Here is a 19,713-nt window from a genome sequence, read left to right as displayed (position 1 = left end):
CATACAGTGTGTATTAATTCATATTGATTACCAGCCAGCTGTATGATACCTCTATAAAATGGCAACTATAATTTTAGCTTGAATTCATAAAAGTGCATTTCCTAAATATTAGCAAGTAATCATTCCACTGTATTCTGTGTCCCCCTTGTATATTTTGTGGTTCTGGGCAATACATTGCATGGACTTGGAGAAGAGTAATAGAAACAGGTGATCTGAGGAGAGTTTGAAAGAGATTTGGGTGTGTGCATTTAAAACACCTAAAGGGATGCCACACAGAAGATGGTCAAGACAGAAAGAGACAATCCAAGGTCTTCATTTGAAAAAACACTTCCTAGTGGTAGAAGTAGTGAAGTAAATTCCCCAAGAGAAATGGTGGGCATTAGATCTGTTGAGCTGGAGATGAGACAGCCATTTGGAAGGAATTCTTTCTCAGTGGTGGTTGGATTTAATGTTCTAAACCACTGTTTCTCACTCTCAACAACTTTAAGATGTGTGGACTTTAAGTCCCAGAATTCCCCAGTCACCATGTTGGCTGGGGAATTCTGCACCTTGAAGTCCACACATTCTTAATGTTGCTAAGAAAGACTGTTTTAAACTCTATGATTCCAGGAAGTGGCAGAAGCACAAACATACAACTCTTGCCACTTCCAAGGACATAAAAGCTAAGAGACTGCTTTATAGTAGATCAGACAATTTGTTCTTGCAATTCAATGTCATCTGCTCTGCAAATAACCCTCTAAAGCAGGAGTGTCAAACTCAAGGCCCATGGGCCGGATCTGGCCTGCGGGGTGCTTAAATCCAGCCCATGGGGCCAGCCTGGAAATATCAAAGAATTGGCCTGCAGTGCCACTTGCATGTGCCCCCCCCTGCACCTCATTTTCACTCTCCATGGCCTCCTGCAGCACTCTGTCAGCCAAAAATGGCCCCAAAACAAGCCAAAAACAGGCCATAAAAGGCCCCCAAACAGGCTGGAAAACAGCCCAATAACTGGCCGAAAAAGCCCTGAAAATGGGCCCCAAAATGGCCAGCAGAGTACTGCAGGAGAAGTACAGGCCATGGAAGGTGAAAATGAGGTGCAGGGGGGCTGCACGTAGATCCCCCATGCCCTGCACCCCACCAGGCCCTCAAAGAAATCCAGTTTGACACTCCTGCTCTAAAGTTTCAAACTGAGGTGTTGCCCAGCATCGGCTACTTTCTTCTTTTAACTATAGTACCAGTGATATGAGAATAGGCTTTTTTTTTTTTTTTTGCCAGCAATACCTATATTTTATATACTCTTTTTTGCCTGTAATAAAAATGCTCTATTGCTAAATCCCTCTCATTATGACTATCTGGTGATACTAAAGTTGGCATTGGTGAAAACCTGTGTTTGTGGGCCTGTGTGTTTTGGTTTTGTTCACAATCAAGTGAAGGTAGCTAAGTAGTTGGGACGTTCCCTACCATCTCTTTAGCTTCCTTCCCAATATATTACTTCTTCCCAGGTTTTGTCTTTTTTTCCCTGGGCAAATGGGCATTGTTAGAAACACAGTTCTTTTGTGCGACCATTCATCATTTCTGTTTTCTAAAATCATCGGTGCGGTCTCCATAAGCCATAGTGTCCATCCTTCAATGTACATCAGAACAAGAAACTGACTTCACAGGAAGATTCGAATTCTAGTTTTATGAGACTGACTATAATTGCAGAATTATATCCCCTCCCTGCTCATATCTAAGGAATTAGAGAGGAAACTAGTCTGTGTCTCTTTGTAACATTATCCCACTTAAAAAAAATTTTTTTTAAAAAAATTCCATCTTTATTATTTTATAAACGACTCCTTCTCTTTATAAGCTTTATTCGCTTTATTCCTCTTATTCTCCTCACAACTATTCTAGTTGCTGAGGGAGATTGACTGCCCAAGTCACCCAGCTAGCTTTCATGAAACAGGTGAGACTAGAACTCATGATCTCCCAATTCCTAGCCTGGTGTCTTAACCACTGCATTAAACTGGTTCTCTTTCCTGATCTCAGCCCATATTTCTTCTGCCTTTGGTGTTTTCCTAATAACTTCTCCATTCCTTCTCCAAAGTCATCTCACTGCTCTCTTCACTTAGAAATATTCTTGTAAATAACATGACCTTGATTTTGTGTCATGTCTGCTGATTCTTTGATTTTATTTAGAATTAAAAATCTTTTTAAAACAATATGAAAGATAGAGAGAACAAGGGAGACCAATTTCCAAGAGGAAAAAAAAAATCCTGAATGTAATGTTGGAGATTGCAGAACCAGAAGGGGAAGAATTGAGATGAATGGTTAATATTCTTATTTTCTTATTTTTTGGATAGCCATTTGGTTATAAAAGGCAAAAGAAACTCTAGAACGGGTGTCAAACTGGCGGCCTGCAGTTTGTGATGCATATGGCCACGCCCACCCCAGTTGCACGAATGGGAATAATGTCATGAAACTTCATGTGATGGCAATAGGACGCGGTGAGCTTGACACCCATGCTCTAGAGAACATGCAAAGGCACATGCAGTCTATAATGCCTTAAACCAAATATGTCTTTTCCCATGATTATGCTGCAAGGGGTTAGCCACAAACGTTTTAAGGCAGGTAAATGTCTATGGAGATTCACATTCATCCATTGTTGTCCCAAAGGTGCTTCAACTGGACAACTGGACTGTCTTGTTTTTCTTTGAAGACATTTTGCTTGTTTAGTTCTGACTGGATGATGGGGAATGGAAGGATTTATATTCCTTGCAGACGGCTGGTCCAGAGATGGTATTCAGCAGGTTCTGACCAGTTCTGGAGAACCGGTAGCGGAAATTTTGAGTAGTTTGGAGAACCGGCAAATACCATCTCTGACTGGCCCAGTCCCCATCTATTCTCTGCCTCCTGAGTCCCAGCTGATTGGCTGGATCTTCTTTTGTTGCCCTGCCCAGAAGAATGGAGCTGGAAGGCAGGTTAGTGGGGTGGGGAGGGCATGGGATTTTGCAGTAACCTTCCCCCAGGAGTGGGTTGGAAATGGGGATCTTGCAATATCCTTCCCCTGGAGTTGAGTGGGAATGGGGATTTTACAGCATCCTTCCCCTGCCATGCCCACCAAGCCAAGCCCACAGAACCAGTAGTAAAATTTGTTGAATCCCACCACTGGGCTGGTCATTTGTATTTTTTTTAGAGAGTTGTTGAGGCCATTTGCAGTTTATCTGTGTCCTCGAGTCACCTGAGTAGTGCAAATGGGAACTGTTGAAAGGACTGTGTTGTAGTCTGGAGATAGATGATTGTGTATCCCTTCTCCTTCCGTTGAGAGAGAGCTTTTCAGTTTTGACATAGATGGCCTTTTTGACCCCTCTTTTAAATGAGTGGTCCTCTCTATCCAAAATATGGACCTTGCTGTCTTCAAAAGAGTAGCCTTCATCTTTTAAATGCAGATGGACTGCTGAATGGGTTTGTCCTGGTAGGTTAGTGCTCCTATGTTTTAAGGCAGGTACTTTGTGAATACGGTTGCTTGCCTCAAGCAAACTGAATCACTGTACAGTCTTTGAATCAACAGTTACAGATTTAATTATGAGTATCATGAAGGGCTTAGGTAAATGGACCAGAATCCTTGATCATTATAATATTAAAACTCAGGGCCAGGATCTAATTATGCTGATGGGCAATAATAAAAGATTATATATTAAAATATATTTCATCACAGAGACCATGGAATTCATTGCTGTAAGATGTGGTGAATCCACTATCTTACAGCTTTAAAAAGCTTTAATGCTTAGATGGCTTAAAAATGGATTAGAGAAATTCTTGGACTACCAATGGCTACTAGCCAGATACAAAGGAGACGAAGAGTAGGAGAAAATTATTTCTCTTTTCCTGTTCCTTTACAAGCAAACACTTCAAAGCCACTTGACTGATGAAGTACCTGGAAAAGAAAACTGAAACAGGTGGCCTGATCTAGTGCAGAAAGTATTTTGTTCAAGGGTATCCACAGGGTGTGGTTAAAAAAAAAAAAGGTTAGCTGTGAAGGTGTGCTTAAAAAGATTCCTGTCTCTTATGTCCTTTGTGATGCACATAAAAATAGGCAGAGCTTTGATAGTACTGTCACAAATGCCATACTGAGTTGTTTTTACCACATCCGACAGATTCCCTTGGTTTATGTTTGTAATACAAACACATGAATCCCTTTCTTGTAAAATTGTAACTGCTGCTGGTGGTAGATATTTCTGGTTTTTTTAAAAAGAAATTTGAGAACGTCTTTTTTCCTTAAAGAGTACACAGAGGTATCTGAATATAGTCTAAACTAGGAAATTTTGTGCCTGGATAATATTAAGCCTGTACTCTTCTGCATATTAATTAGTCTGTCTGACTCTCTTTCTCCCCCCTCCCTCCCTTTCCTCTCTCCCCCTCCCTCTCTCTCCCCACCCCCATCCAATATAACCAACTCTTGGGTGACAAAGACATTACAACATGAGTTAAATATGATAGGCAGGTGTATTTATATCCTCAAAACAGTTTAAATACAGTTTAAAAACAATTATACAGAATGAAAGACAGAAGACAGGGCACGCACTACAAAAAGTGCATACTTAAGCTTTGGCTCCCTGTCTCCCAAGCAGTCTAGTATTTTATTATCATTACCATCCACTGAATTCAAAGATAATTGACTTTATTTCAATTGTAACCTTTTGCCAATAGAACAGGCATAGCTCACTTTTCTTCTTCTTGATGACCTATACATGTCTTCAAAATTTGCTGAAAAAAGTTAAGGAACCAGAGTAAATTTGGTAAGAGTACAGGATTACAATGATCTGGGGGAAGCAGAATCAAAAGGAAAACTTCCGTTGCTCTGGTGTAATTCTACTAGTGGAGTGTAGAGTCCTTTATCACTATCTGTAAAAATCCATTTACGCACCTGACTTGGAAGATTCATGAATGATCAAATATGAACATCCTGATTTGGGCAGACTAAAATATTATCTTATGGTGAAATGTTTTTATAGAAGATAATTTTATATTGTCATCAACTAATTTTTTGTGCATTTTCCAAGGTGAAAGAAGCTACATTTCTAACTTTTGGGGCCTTTCCATTACTCAATGAAGAAACCAGACACACTTTTTAAAGACATGGAGATCACCTGAGAAAAGTTATATATTAATAATTGTAAATGTATTTCAGCTTGTTTAACACCAAAATATATAATTCACAATCACAGCCATACATTAAAAACAGTCTTTAAGAAAAGCTGTGTTTGGAGAGGGGGGAAATAAATATGCAAAACCTATACAATCAGTGTGGGAACATTGATAAAGATTGATTTTAATTGCCAAGGTGAGTTGGATTATATTAAGTTGGAAAAAAACAAGAACGAAGATAGAGACATAAACAGATCTGGATAAAATTTCTTCTTCAGTTTATTTAAGTAAACATGAATTGGTTGACAGAAAGAAGAATAGAGTAGATTAGAAAGAGAAGTTATGATTGAAGACATGTAGACAGGGAGCAATTTAGAAACATTGATCACCATCTCATTAGGCCTGAGATTGCAGAAAAATGAATGCTAAATAAGGAGAAAGGCCCCAAGGAGTGAGACTGGAATCAAACCAGGTCACCTGTCAAGAATATGACTCAAAGTGAATTAGGGAATAGCTGGATAGGAGATAAACAAAATGTAAAGGAGACAGAATAAATAGAGCAGAAAACTGACCAGGAAGTGAAAAACATATCCCCAAATGCCTAGAGCAATGTTTAATTCTCAGATTCAGATTTAACCCAGAATAACCTGAGGCCTTTATCAGCTAATCAGTTTCTTCAATAATGATCTCACAAATATTCCTGATAGTTTGCTACCCATCACCAACTTTCTCTATGTTGGGATGCATTCATTGTTCATGTGAAATGAGAGTGATGCTGTTCAGGTATGTACAGCCCAGGGGTGGGATTATACCAGTTCACACCTATTCGCTAGAACCAGTTGTTAATATTCTAAGCAGTTCAGAGAACTGGTTGTTAGAAGAAATTACTGGCCAAATCCTGTAAGAAAGGCAGGAAGGAAACATTCTGGTGTTGCTTACAGAAACTGCCTCTCCGTTAACCCTTATTACATTCTTGGCAGGACTAGACTTCCTGTCTCAGGAACTTCTCTGGGGTTTTTCCCCCCTCCTTTGCTGGTACTTTGCTTGTGTGGAGTGATGATTCAAAGTTACAATGGCACTGAAAAAAGAGACTTATGACTGTTTTTCACACTTAAGACTGTTGCAGCATCCCCACAGTCACGAGCGGCCGGGCGAGGAGATGCATGTCTTGATGTGAGTGATATTGAGTTGGCAACACCCAGCCAATAACATGACCACCAAGACACTCCCACCACCTAAGCCATGGCCACAGAACTGGTTGTTAAAAAATTGAATCCCACCCCTGGTACAATCCCATTGTGAAATGCATTTAGAATTAAAATACAAAGATTAGGCACATGCATTCCCAAAAGCAAAACTAAACATCTCTCATGGTTAAAGAATTTACACATTTTCTGGATTTACACCACCTATAAATCACCCATATGGATTGGCTTCATAGTACACTATAGATACCATAATGCAATTTGATCAGAACAGCACAGAGTGGCCTATTTTAATAAAAGTGTATTGAAGACAATTCCACTCTGTTGCACTCATGAAACAATAGTAAACATACAATGCCCAGTTCCGGTTGCCCCAGTGCAAGAAGGATGCTGAGAGAATGACAAGAGGGTTGGAAATTAAATAATGTGAAAAGCTGTTATAAGAACTGGATTATTGTATGTTCAGCCTTAAGAGGGTCACAAGTAGGAGGGGATGGATGATAAGGAGTGATGAGATTAACAGTAATAGTGCAGACTTTGTAATAGTTGAACAGGGTTGAGGGAATTATTTGTTTAGCAGAGTGATGGATTTTGGGAAAACACTGTTCTTGTGCCTAGTTGTTCTGGTGTGCAATGCTCTATAGTGTTATTTTGAGGGTAGGAGTTGAAACAGTTTATGTCTAGGATGTGAGGGGTCTGTAAATATTTTCACAGCCCTCTTTTTGACTTGTGCAGTATACAGGTCCTCAATTGAAGGCAGGTTGGTATTAATTGTTTTTTCTGCAGTCCTAATTACTCTCTGAAGTCTGTGTCTGTCCTGTTGGGTTGCAGAACCAAACTAGACAGTTATAGAGATGCAGATGACAGACTCAATAATTCTTCTGTAGAAGTGTATCAGCAGCTCCTTGGGCAGTTTGAGCTTTCTGAGTTGGCGCAGAAAGAACATTCTTTGTTGTGCTTTTTTGATGATGTTTTTGATGTTAGGTGTCCATTTTAGGTTATGTGATATAGTAGAACCTAGAAATTTGAAGGTCTCTACTGTTGATATGGTGTTGTCTAGTATTGTAAGAGGTGGTAGTATGGGAGGGTTTCTTCTAAAGTCTACCACCATTTCTACGGTTTTGAGTGTGTTCAGTTCCAGATTGTTCCAGTTACACCACGAGGCAAGTTGTACAACCTCCTGTCTGTATGCAGATTCATTGTTGTCTCGAATGAGACCAATCACTGTTGTGTTATCAGCAAACTTCAGTATTTTAACAGATGGATCATTTGAGATGCAGTCATTGGTATATAGGGAGAAAAGAAGTGGAGAAAGCACACAGCCTTGGGGGGGCCCTGTGCTGATTGCACAGGTATTGGATGTGATAATGATGTTAGGGAAATAGAAACTTAAATTAGTTACAGTCTTTTTCATGGTTCTTCTGAGTATTATCAGGCTACTATTTAGACCTCAAAATATTTCTTTTGTGACAGAGCATCATATACCCCTGTCTATTCATCATATTCTTCTTTAAAATGAGCAGCACTGAGGTTCAGAGTTAGATATCAAATTTAATTACTGTTGAAATAATACTTCTGTTGAAATTGTAGCAATTACAATGCTGATGGGAGTTTGCTGGTGGATTTTTTTCTCTAGGGTTGGATTATTGTGTCTGAAGACTGTAATAGTTCACCTCTTACAAACCTGTTTATGACACCAACCCCAGCCCAGAATACCTGCAGATTGCTGCAACTGTAAACGGCATATAAAAAGCCGTTGTAGCTTCAATTGGGTGTTGTGGCCACCATCTTGTTTCCTTTTTACCATCCTCTGCAGATGCCCCTGTATCCTGGATTACCATTCACATAACATGAGCCAGCTGTCCGTGCCAGGGTGTAACATTTGCTATTGCTTTAATTATGTTTTGCACTAGTTTTCTGATTCTGCTAATGTTATGCAAGCCTGTAAATTCAGCACTCCTTCTCTCTGGAAATGCATACTCTGCCTCCAGAGTCCCTTTAACCTGGATGCTTTGATATAAAGAAAATAAATGGGATGCCATTAAGGGAAAGAACAGCTAAGACATTTAATGGGTGTGGGGGGATCTGGGAAAAATGAGACAAATCCAAGTAGAGTCATATATTAAATATAGCAAAAAGTGTACTAACCAGATGACAAAGAATTAAGAATATACTTTTCCTGTGGGGGAGTGGAAAATAAACACAGACACAGGCAAACTCACACTTAAGAGATTAAATTATCTTTTTTTTTTTTCAGATTTGACTACTATATTCATCCATCCTATGAAAAATGACAGACTGGTCAATTGTGGAAATCTCTATTGCCTCACTCCTAACATTTCCTCATATTTCCTATTGTCTTTTCCCTTTGCATTTTCATACAAAAAACTAGCAAGTAACTTTTTCTTTGAGAAGAAACAGCATGATAGGTTGAAATACGAATTCTGTCCCATTGCAGTCCTCATTGTGTTGTGCTGCTTTCCAAAATGACATTTAAAAAAAAAAGTCAACAACAAAACATATCGAGACTAAAACATATGAAGAATGATCACAGAAATTAGATATGGCTAGTCTAGGGAAAAGAAGGATGGAGTGATATGATAGCAATGTTCTAATATTTGAGGGGCTGCCCCAAAGAAGAGGAGGTAAAGCTATTTTGCAAACCACCGAAAGTTAAGACAAGAAACAATGGATGGAAACTAATCAAGGAGAGAAGCAACTTGAAATTAAGGAGAAACTTCCTAACGGTGTTAACCAGTGGAACGGCTTGCCTTTAGAAGTGGTGTGTGCTTCATCACTGGAGTCTTTTAAGAAGACACTGGCTAGCCACTTGTCTGAAATAATATAGGGTACCCTGCTTGAGCAGGGGGTTGGACTAGAAGATCTCCAAGGTCCCTTCTGACTCTATTATTCTGTTACAACAACTTCTTTGGCATAAATAGAGTAATAGCCTAAAATGCAAGCTGTGACCGTGTTCAAGCTTCTTGCTTCTTAAAATGAAACAACCTTGTTCCTGCTGGTGTGAGATCATAGTCTTTGTAATATCTTAATCTTTGACCTTCCTTAATCAAATCCTAACAGTGCTGAATTGTGACTATTTGAGTTGGTATTTGGAATCATGTCATTCGGTCCCACCCATTAGTTTCAAGCCATGTCTTTGAAATAAAATGCCTTAGTCTAGAAAGTGCTGCTGCCTTATGCTTTTATTGTGGTGTGACAGAGGAGTCTGCTGTTTAAAAACTTTCCTGGAGAGATGATGATAATGTTCTGTTTAGGTCCTTCAGTTCCTGCTGTGTCTGTCTACACACAGCTTTCATGGCAGCTCGATATTCCATTTTGGATAGATGCTGTCCTCAGGGGTGCTGTAAATATCTACCATAAGCACATTCCAATATGAACACCATATATTTGTTTACGTGGCCCAAAGGTAGAAGGTTAACTTTGGTGTCAACTTACTTTGCTGAAGGCAACAAGGGAGAATGACAATGACAATCAGATAGATACAAGAGCTGATAGATAAATAGAGTAGCCCCCTTCTCAGCGCCAAATTTATAATGGCATCCCTTGATGGAGATGATGTAAAGTGAAACTGCATTTTATGTACATGGGTACCAGTGAAAATTATGTACATATATCTGTGTTGCATGAATGTAACTGCTTATAAGTACACATTCGCAAGTTGTGTTTTCATCCCGTTGAAATGTGGCACCAACATCAGTGGTGGTATTCTACTGGTTCGGCCTGGTTCTGCCAAGCCAGTAGCACCGATGAGCAGCAGAGACCGAACCTGCTTTCTCTGATGCTCTGCTGTTGGGCCCACCCATCTGCCCGGGTAACCTTTATTCCGGCTTTTGGAGTGCAGCTGCTTTGCAAGACAGAGCAGATTGCTGCACGGCAGCTGCTGAAGCAACCGGGAGAATGCAGGATTGCAGGAGGTGAGTCAGAAAGCCTCTGCGCCTGTATAAAGTGCACATGCCCATGCAAAGTGTGTGCACGTGCAAAGTGTGCCCACCAAGCCACGCCCACCGAACCAGTGGTAAAAATGTTTGAAATGCACCACTGACCAACATGTTTGCCTGGAATTGCCTGCTGTGGTGGTGCTGGCTGAACATCTGGAGAGGAACTCAACCTTGGCAAGATGGTGTAGCTGTGGGATTTTGGCTCCCCAAAACCAGATGATACGTCATATTTGACTCTGAATCGTGCGGCACTTTCCTGGATTGAGATGGTGTGTAATTTGGGGGTCTTCCTGGACTTACAGTTCCTGCTTAAGGAGAAGTGGCAGCTATAGCTAGGAGGTCTTTCCTCAGATTCATCAAGTGAGTCAGTTGTGGCCTTTTGTGGCCTTAGTCACCTGATTACAGCAAAGTGCTTTACATGGGGCTGCCCTTGAAGACCACCCAGAAACTTCTCTTGGTCCAGACTAGAGCAGCACACACAATAATGGGGACCTCTATGTTTGCCCATGATCTGTGTTGCATGAGCTGCACTGACTTCTTTGGGTGCAGTTCAAGGTGCTGGTCATCACCTTTAAAACCCTATATTTGCTGGACTGCCTTTCCATAAGGATATCTACTTGTCCTATCAGGTCAGATAAGGTGGGCGCACTCCTAAATTCTTCCCTTAACTATTGCCATCTGATGGAAGCTAGGAAGCATGTTTTTTCTGTGGCTGCTTCTGCCATATGGAACATTCTTCCCTCTGACATTTGGCAGTTTTTTACCCCCCTAGTCTTCCATTTAACACCTGGCTGTTCCCCTAAGCTCTGGGATAAGAGTTAAAAGTGCCTTTTTGGGTTATTTTTTAATGCTTTTAATGTGCTTAGTTTTATTATGGTTTTTATGTTATTTTTACTTTTGACTAAGAGCTACCCAGAGACGATTATAATATGGGTGGCAATAGAAGTACTTTAAATAAAATAATAAATAAATGAATTACTTCAGCCTTGGGGCTGAACTTAGTTCTTAACCTTCCTAATGAAGTAGGAGTTTCTCAACTGGATCTGTACCAATTTCAGATCACAGCAAAAAATGATCAGTGTTCCTAGTAGAAAATACTGTGTGCAACTTAGTGGAGCAGCTAATTCATAAAGAAGAAAAGCTATTAATTATTCTAGAAAGCAGCAGTCCAGGTGGTGAGATCAAGAAACACCTCTGGACTGAAACAGCCACACTGGTTAATATTGACTTTCTAGGACTATGATTGCCATCTGGGCTGTTTTGAATGTTCTGGACATTATTTACAAATTTACTTCAGATATACTTAAGAATAATGATTTTTGCATTAAGTCTGCCTCCCCCTTTCCTTGTCCACAGTTTAGAAAATACCTTAGACAATTTTTTCATGTGGGGTGTTTCAAGTTTTTTTTAATGCATAATTTCTTAGTGTGTTTATGTTGCTGGGTTACTCAATTGTTAGCTTGCATTGTGCTAGATGGGCATATTTGTAAGCCACCAGAGGCACAAAACAGAAGTGGTGGTCTATAATTTTTAAATAAATACATAAACATGTAATAATGGCTCCTGATAGATGTCTATAGGAACCACTGTGTTGTGTAATTTGAACTACTCCCAGTCAGCCAGAAGCATTTTCATCCATTGATCTCTCATGTTAATCTTATACATTTGATTTTTGGAAAACAGCATCTGGTCTATGTAGGACATTTGACTTTCTGAAGCTTTTTTAATTATGCTCTTTCTGTTGGAAAAAGACTGTGTGTGTGTGTGTGTGTGTGTGAATTCCCAGTTTAGTTTGCACTAAAAATAAAAAGTTAGCTTGATGTTCGTATTAGCAAACATGTCTGCAGAACAATGTCTTCCACTGTGGCCAAGACTGACTACCAACTATAGGTCAATGGCCGGTGACCTCACAGGCGCCCAAGAGATGGCAAGACACCATCAACAAAAATATGCAATCTGCAGGCCTGTGCCCTGGAGACTCAGCTGACCATGCAAAATGGTGCTCAATGATCAGAAATCGGATCTTGCACTTGAGGGAATAGGTGGAGGAGGAGGAAGAGGAGGAGGAGGAGGAGGAGGAGGAGAAGAAGAAGATGGCTGTATTAGCAAACATTAAAAACATCCAGAACCAAAAACTAAACTCTTGCGGCATTTCCGGATCCCGTCATAAGTGGATTACTGCGTTCCTGTCAAACAGGCAACAAATAGTAAAAATAGGGAGCTCTATATCAAACCCAACTAGCAGTTAACAGCGGTGTCCCCCAAGGCAGCATTCTAGGACCCACACTCTTTATACTCTATATAAATGACCTTTGCAATCACCTTATAAGCAACCGCGTCCTCTTCGCGGATGATGTAAAACTATTCAACACCACTGACAATACATAATCAAAGCGATCTTGATTATGTGTCTGAATGTTCAAACAATTGGCAACACCAAATCTTGACCAACAAATGCTCTGTCCTACACATTGGTAAAAAAAAAATTAGTACACTAAATACAAACTAAGTGGATATGACCTCATTGACGATCCTCACTCTGTCAAGAGCCTTGGTGTACTCATATCAAATGACCTTAGGACCAGAGCTCACTGTAACAGCATTGCCAAAAAGGCATTAAGAGTTGTAAATCTAATCTTATGAAGCTTCTCCTCTGGAAATTTTGAATTGCTAACTAGAGCATATAAAACTTTTGCTGGACCAATACTTGAACACAGCTCATTAGTCTGGAATCTGCACTGTATATCGGACATTAATACAATTGAGCAAGTCCAGAAGTATTTCACAAGAAGAGTACTGCATTCTGCTGCTTGCAACAGAATACCCTATATCATTGGGCTTGAAATTCTGGGCTTGCACAATCTTGAACTACGCCGCCTATTGTTGGACTTAAGTGTAGTACACAAAATTATCTGCTACAATGTTCTACCAGTCAATGTTCTACCAGTCGGGTTCAACTGCAACAATACAACAAACTCAATGTAAACCGCCTAAAATTGATTGCAGAAAGTATGACTTCAGCAACAGAGTGGTCAATGCCTGGAATGCACTACCTGACTCTGTTGTTACATCCTATAACCCTCACTCCTTTAACCTCAAACTATCCACTATTGACCTCACCCCATTCCTAAGAGTCTGTAAGGGGCGTGCATAAGTGCACAATCTTACCTACCATCCCTGTCCTTTTGTCCCCATTTATTTGTACCTACCATCCCTGTATTCTTATTCATGCTTATACTTATAACTATTATTTTGTAAGTGATTGACAACTCAAATAAATAAATTAAATAAATAAACAATTGCAATGGGAATGGCCTGTGGTTATTCCAGGTTTAGCCTTTTTATCTATACAATGATAGCAGAATAAGATGCAGTGTCAGATACCAGGTGATTTCCTCCTCTATTCTGCATCAAAGCGGGAACAATACAGATGGGTTTCACTTTCCTCCATCATTCTCTACCTTGGTGAAATTATTTGGTGTTATGCCTCTCTCTTAATTATCATAGATCTGTGCTTTGTTGAAAGACCTGTCACTCCTTATTTATTCCTTGGTGCTCCTTTGATTGGTTTTTTCCTTTTTGTTTCATCTCATCCTTTTTTCCTTCTTCCATGTTCATCCCAATGGCAGGAAAAGACTATTAATTATTACTATCAATACCCTAGACTATGTTTGCAACAAAAGCTTGACAAGTAGCTACCTCTATTCTAACTACAACTGGCCTTAAATGCAAGCTACTCAATGCAAGAAGCCTTGTAAATAAAATACCTGAATTTCTCCTCTTGCTAAATACGGCTAAATTCTACAGCATATTTGGCTGTGAAACATGTCTCAATGCATCTCTCTCTGACTCCATTACCACAGTAAAAGACTATCATGTTTACTGATAACATCATGAAATCCGTAGAGGAGGTGGTATTGCTATCTTCTATAAAAAGTCCCTACATCTAAAAAAACATCCAAGTTACCCAGGAGACCATCGTCTGTGAACTGTCCTTAAATATCACATTCTTACTATATTACAGAGCCCCTGATTATGACATCGAACATGTAAACAAGTTAAATTTACTACTAGCATGGGCAACATCCTGCCCACATGCTTTTATCTTTCTTGGTGACTTCAATCTACCTCATATTAACTGGACCCTTAATGAATGTACAACTGAATCCACACATGCAACATTCTACAATGCAGTAACAAATCTGGGACTGGAACAACTAGTAACCAACAATACTAGACTTAACAACTGCCTTGATCTCATCTTCTGCAATAGTTTGAATTCAATTTACAGAATACAAATTAAAGAACCCTTTTCCAACAGTGACCACAACATGATTGACTTTTGTGTCAACATACGTCCACACAAAAATCATCACAATGACAGAATCCCCAATTAGAACTTCAAAAAAGGCAACTATGATCTGATAGACAATGATCTCTCATCTCTTGATTGACAACTTCTATTCACTGGATGTGATACTATTGAAGATCATTACAACATATTTTTACTTGAAGTCAAAGGAGTCATCAAACTATATGTGCCATTAATAACTCCCAAAACCAGAAAAAACAAATTACCCATAACAATAAGGAAGCTTCAATCCAAAAAGAAATCACTTTGGCGGAAAAAAAAATCTGGTCACGTTGCCAACTTCAAAAGCCAATACAAAAATTTATGCCACCAGATAAAGACTGAATGTACTAATTATCACATTAAACAAAGAGAAACCCTTCTATGCACCAATTCTACCCACGCTTTCTACAATTTTATAACCAATAAACTAAAAGACTCAAGATCCATCCCACCCCTGAAAGGACCTAATGGTAAAAACTGCAATGATGACACTATTAAAGCCAACCTCTTTAACACATTCTTTGGCTCAGTATTTGTAAACAGCAATGGATCATGCCCAGTATTTCCTAGTCGAACCAGAGACATCTACAATGATTTAATACATATCGATTTTACAGAAGGCAATGTTGAAAAAGCACTACACAATCTAAAACCATCTCTACCTATTGGACTGGACAGAATATGTGCCTACTTCTTTAAAAAGCTATCTGCTGCCATAACCGAACCTCTAAGCCCAATCTTTGAAAAATCTTTCAGGACTACCTCCTTGCCAAAACTATGGTCACAAGCCACAGTCATCCCCATCTTCAAAAAGGAAGACCCCAGCCTAGTTGAAAATTATAGACTAATCTCCTTATGCTGCGTCACCTGTAAAGTCATGGAATCAATTATTAACCAATCCATTATCCTCCACTTAGAGACAAACAACCTACTCTCCAATAAACAATTTGGTTTCAGGAAAAAACTATCCTGTAATCTGCAACTCTTACACTGCAAAAACATATGGACTACACAACTCGATCAGGGCAAAGCAATAGACGCAATCTACATAGACTTCTGTAAAGCCTTTGATTCAGTGGTACATGACAAACTATTCCTAAAACTAAAATCTTATGGTGTCTCTGGACACCTGCATAACTGGATAGAAGCATTCCTGTCAAACAGACAAAAAATGGTCAAAATTGGGACCATCCTATCAAATTCTGTACCTGTCAACAGTGGTGTCCCTCAAGTCAGTGTTCTAGGACCAACTCTCTTCATACTCCACATAAATGACCTCTGTGATCATATTAAGAACAACTGCGTTCTCTTTGCTGATGATGTAAAGCTATTCAACACCACAGACAATACTGCTACCCTTCAAAAAGACCTTGACTATGTATCAGAATGGTCAAACAAATGGCAACTTCAAATCTCAACAAATAAATGCTCTGTCTTACATATTGGCAAAAAAAATCAGAAAATAAAATACAAGCTGAATACTCAAGATCTTGTTGATGATCCAAGCTCTATAAAGGATCTTGGAATACTCCTTTCTAATGATCTAAGTGCTAGAGCCCACTGTAACTACAAAACCAAAAAGGCATTAAGAATTGTTAACCTAATCCTTAACAACAAATTTTTCTTCGGTAATATCACACTACTAACTAGAGCATACAAAACATTTGCTAGACCAATACTTGAATACATCTCACCAGTCTGGAACCCGCATTACGTATCTGATATTAACATAGTTGAGAAAGTCCAGAAATATTTCACAAGAAGAGTTCTCCACTCCTCTACTTGTTGCAGAATACTTTATGCCATCAGACTTGAAATTCTAAACCTAGAAAACCTAGAACTTTGCCGCCTTCAGTCCGATCTAAGTATAGTATATAAAATCATACATTGCAATGTCCTACCTGTCAATGAATATTTCAGCTTCAACCATAACAATACAAGAGCACACAATAAATACAAACTTAAGGTAAACTGCACCAAACTTGATTGCAGGAAATATGACTTCAGCAACAGAGTGATCAATGTCTGGAATACTCTACCTGACTCTGTGGTTTCTTCCCCAAACCCCCAAAACTTTAACCTTAGACTTTCTACTATTGACCTCACCCCTTTCCTAAGAGGTCTGTAGGGGGCATGCATAAGCTCACTAATGTGCCTACCCTCCCTGTCCTATTGTTTCTTTTTATTTTTCTTATATGTATCCATTTCATGTATTCATAACTATGTTTATAATTATACCTGTTATCTTATAATTGCTTGACAAATAAATAAATAATAATAAAGTTTGTTCAGTGCATCGTTCCTTTAGACTGCAGTGGGTGTTTCATGAAATGAAATTAGAAAGTTATCATAATAGATTTTTTTTTCTTAGAGGGGTTCTGATTTAATGCCTCATTATTCCAGGCACTGGAATAATTCTAAGATTCTCCCCATCCCAAACTCTTAAATTAAATTCCATACAGATACTTTCCAACCAACCCCTATCCAGTGTTTCTCTTATCTTCCATCCACCTCTTTCCATATTTTTGCTACAGCACCCCATGTGCAATTTACCATCTACAAGGCCATGTCGCCCCTGTGTCTGAAAATACCTTTCTTCATTAAATTAAAACAACCACCATCAATACGTAACATATGTTTGCAAACATTATAATACAAGTTATTCTACAATCAGCAGTCTGAATAGCAGAACATAATGTGACATTATTTTATGATTTTACTTTCTTTGGATACTCACATAATTTTGTAAATCTGGTGATGTGACATTTTTAGCTCCTGTGGGATTATAACTACATAGTGCCACACAGTTTGAATGCTCTTAAAATTTGGCCTGTCATATGGTCAGAAATGAACATAAAAAGAAAAGAGGATATGATAAATCGCCATGCTTACAAAGTGTATCTTTAACTCTTTTTACATGGCTGCCTATTTCACTGATAATGTTACTCAGGCAGGAGAGCTGGGTAGATATTACGTGCAAAAGATAGAATCATCAATGACAGATAGATGATTTTGCTGTCCCTATTGGTAAGTCACAATGTTTGAAAAAAAATTCTTCCTGGTGCCAGATGAATACATTTGGCATTTTCCTACATATTTTAGGAACCCTTTTAGAGTTCCCAAACATGCTGGCTTTATTGTGATTTGTGCTTCCTTATTACTGCTACAGCTACAGTGTTTTTAACACATATTTAAAAGAGATTTGTATATTACCCAATAATTGAGGTTCCTGGGCAGTTTAGAGATTGAATAGGAAGAGGAGAGAAACAAACAATAAACAATTAAATATTACAACTAAATAATCTGGCACCTAAGAATTTCTAAGTCAACTATTGTATCCTACCAAGTCCTTTGAGACATATAAACAAAATCTGGTTCTCATTTCTAAAAGTTCTCACCCAGAAATGAAAAATTTTGTTATTGTGTTATTGATTTCTTGGTTTGTACCACTTTTGGGGTTTCTGCTGACGGTAGAAAAACCTTCCAACTTAGCCATGTATAGTACAGCAACACTGATGTGTGTTCTCCTTAATATTTCATATGGGGCACATTATAGCATGCTGTTTGGTTCTATTGACTCCTAATAAGCTGCAAGATAACTTTTTGAAACAATCTGGAATGATTCCATGCCTTAATTTCTAAAACAGTTATTTGTAGGTTTCCTTCATTCCCATACTAAAATTATTTCTTTTTGTTTCCCTTTGAATAGTAAAGTGATGATACTTCTTTCTGGAAGAAAAGTCTATAAATCTGCAGAACTAAATACTATTGTATGGGTAATTTGTTAAATTGTAATGCTAGTATTCATTTAGTTTGAATATTCATTTAGTCTGAAATTGAGGCAGTACATTGCTGTAATAGTGGCTTGAACTATTCTCCTCCCACATTTCTCTTGTTTGCACCACTTAGCCTGGTGAAAAACTTTTGGGAAAACTTCAGAGTTTGCATACTTTTCACATCATTTGGTTCTTCCAAATCAAGATATTGTTCAAATTTGGATTTTGAATTTTTTGTTTTGTGGATCAGCATTCCTTTCTGTATAATTTTAAAAAGTATATTAAGTGCCATTGTTGAAGAACAAACCAAATGAATATTTATTGAAAATTAAACTGAAGAATTTGACAATAGTAGAACACATTGCCTAAGGAAAGATATTTCCATTTTCATTTCAAACAATCAACTAAAATAATTTTAATAGCATAATAACAGTAAGTGGGTCCATTATCCCAGTGTCAATCACTAAGCTGTCATTGTGTGAAAGACTATAGTGTTAGCACAGACATGATGAAATTGGGATTACCAAACAAGACACAACTGTAGAGTCACTTGATTTAGCCTTTTCATGTATATGTTTTATCTTCACAACAGTGACTCTGTGAGGTATTATTGGTATTTGGGTTAAGAAATAATACCTGAAGCTGGTTCACTCTATCTTCCCTCATTTTCTCCGTGAAGTTCCAAGATATGTCAAACCCAATATACTATACTTAGAGACAAATCTAGTTGTAGCAAATGTATGAGTTTGGTTCTTTTTCACTGTCCAGCTAAAATTTGTTCCTGGTTTGGACCCTTCAATATTAGAAGACAAATGTACTTTTACTTACTGCAGTTGAGAACTCTGGGAGTAAAGAAGTAAACACCAGTCCCATCAGTGGTAGGATTCAAATTTTTTTACTATCGGTTCTGTGGGCATGGCTTAGTGGGCATGGTGTGGCTTGATAGGCATGGCTGGGTGGGCGTGACAGGGAAAGGATACTGCAAAATCTCCATTCCCTCCCCACCGTACTAACCTGCTTTCCAGCTCTGTTCTCCTGTGCAGGGCAACAAAAGAAGACCCAGCCAATCAGTTGGGATGCTGGATGCAGATAATAGGTGGGGGCGGGGCCAGTCAGAGGTGGAATTTGCCGGTTCTCCAAACTACTCCAAATTTCCGCTACCAGTTCTCCAGAACTGGTCAGAACCTGCTGAATACCACCTCTGAGTCCCACGTATTACCTGGACTGATTTTGAGAATCCCACAACACAATCAGACAACATATCTGAGACACACATTTCACTCACACTCTCCCTATGTCACAGTGCAGAAAGC

This window comes from Pseudonaja textilis, chromosome 3 (genome assembly GCF_049901715.1).
Source record: "Pseudonaja textilis isolate UNSWEBS1 chromosome 3, rPseTex1.2, whole genome shotgun sequence".
Lineage (NCBI taxonomy): Eukaryota > Metazoa > Chordata > Lepidosauria > Squamata > Elapidae > Pseudonaja > Pseudonaja textilis.
Note: the sequence above shows the minus strand (reverse complement) of the source record.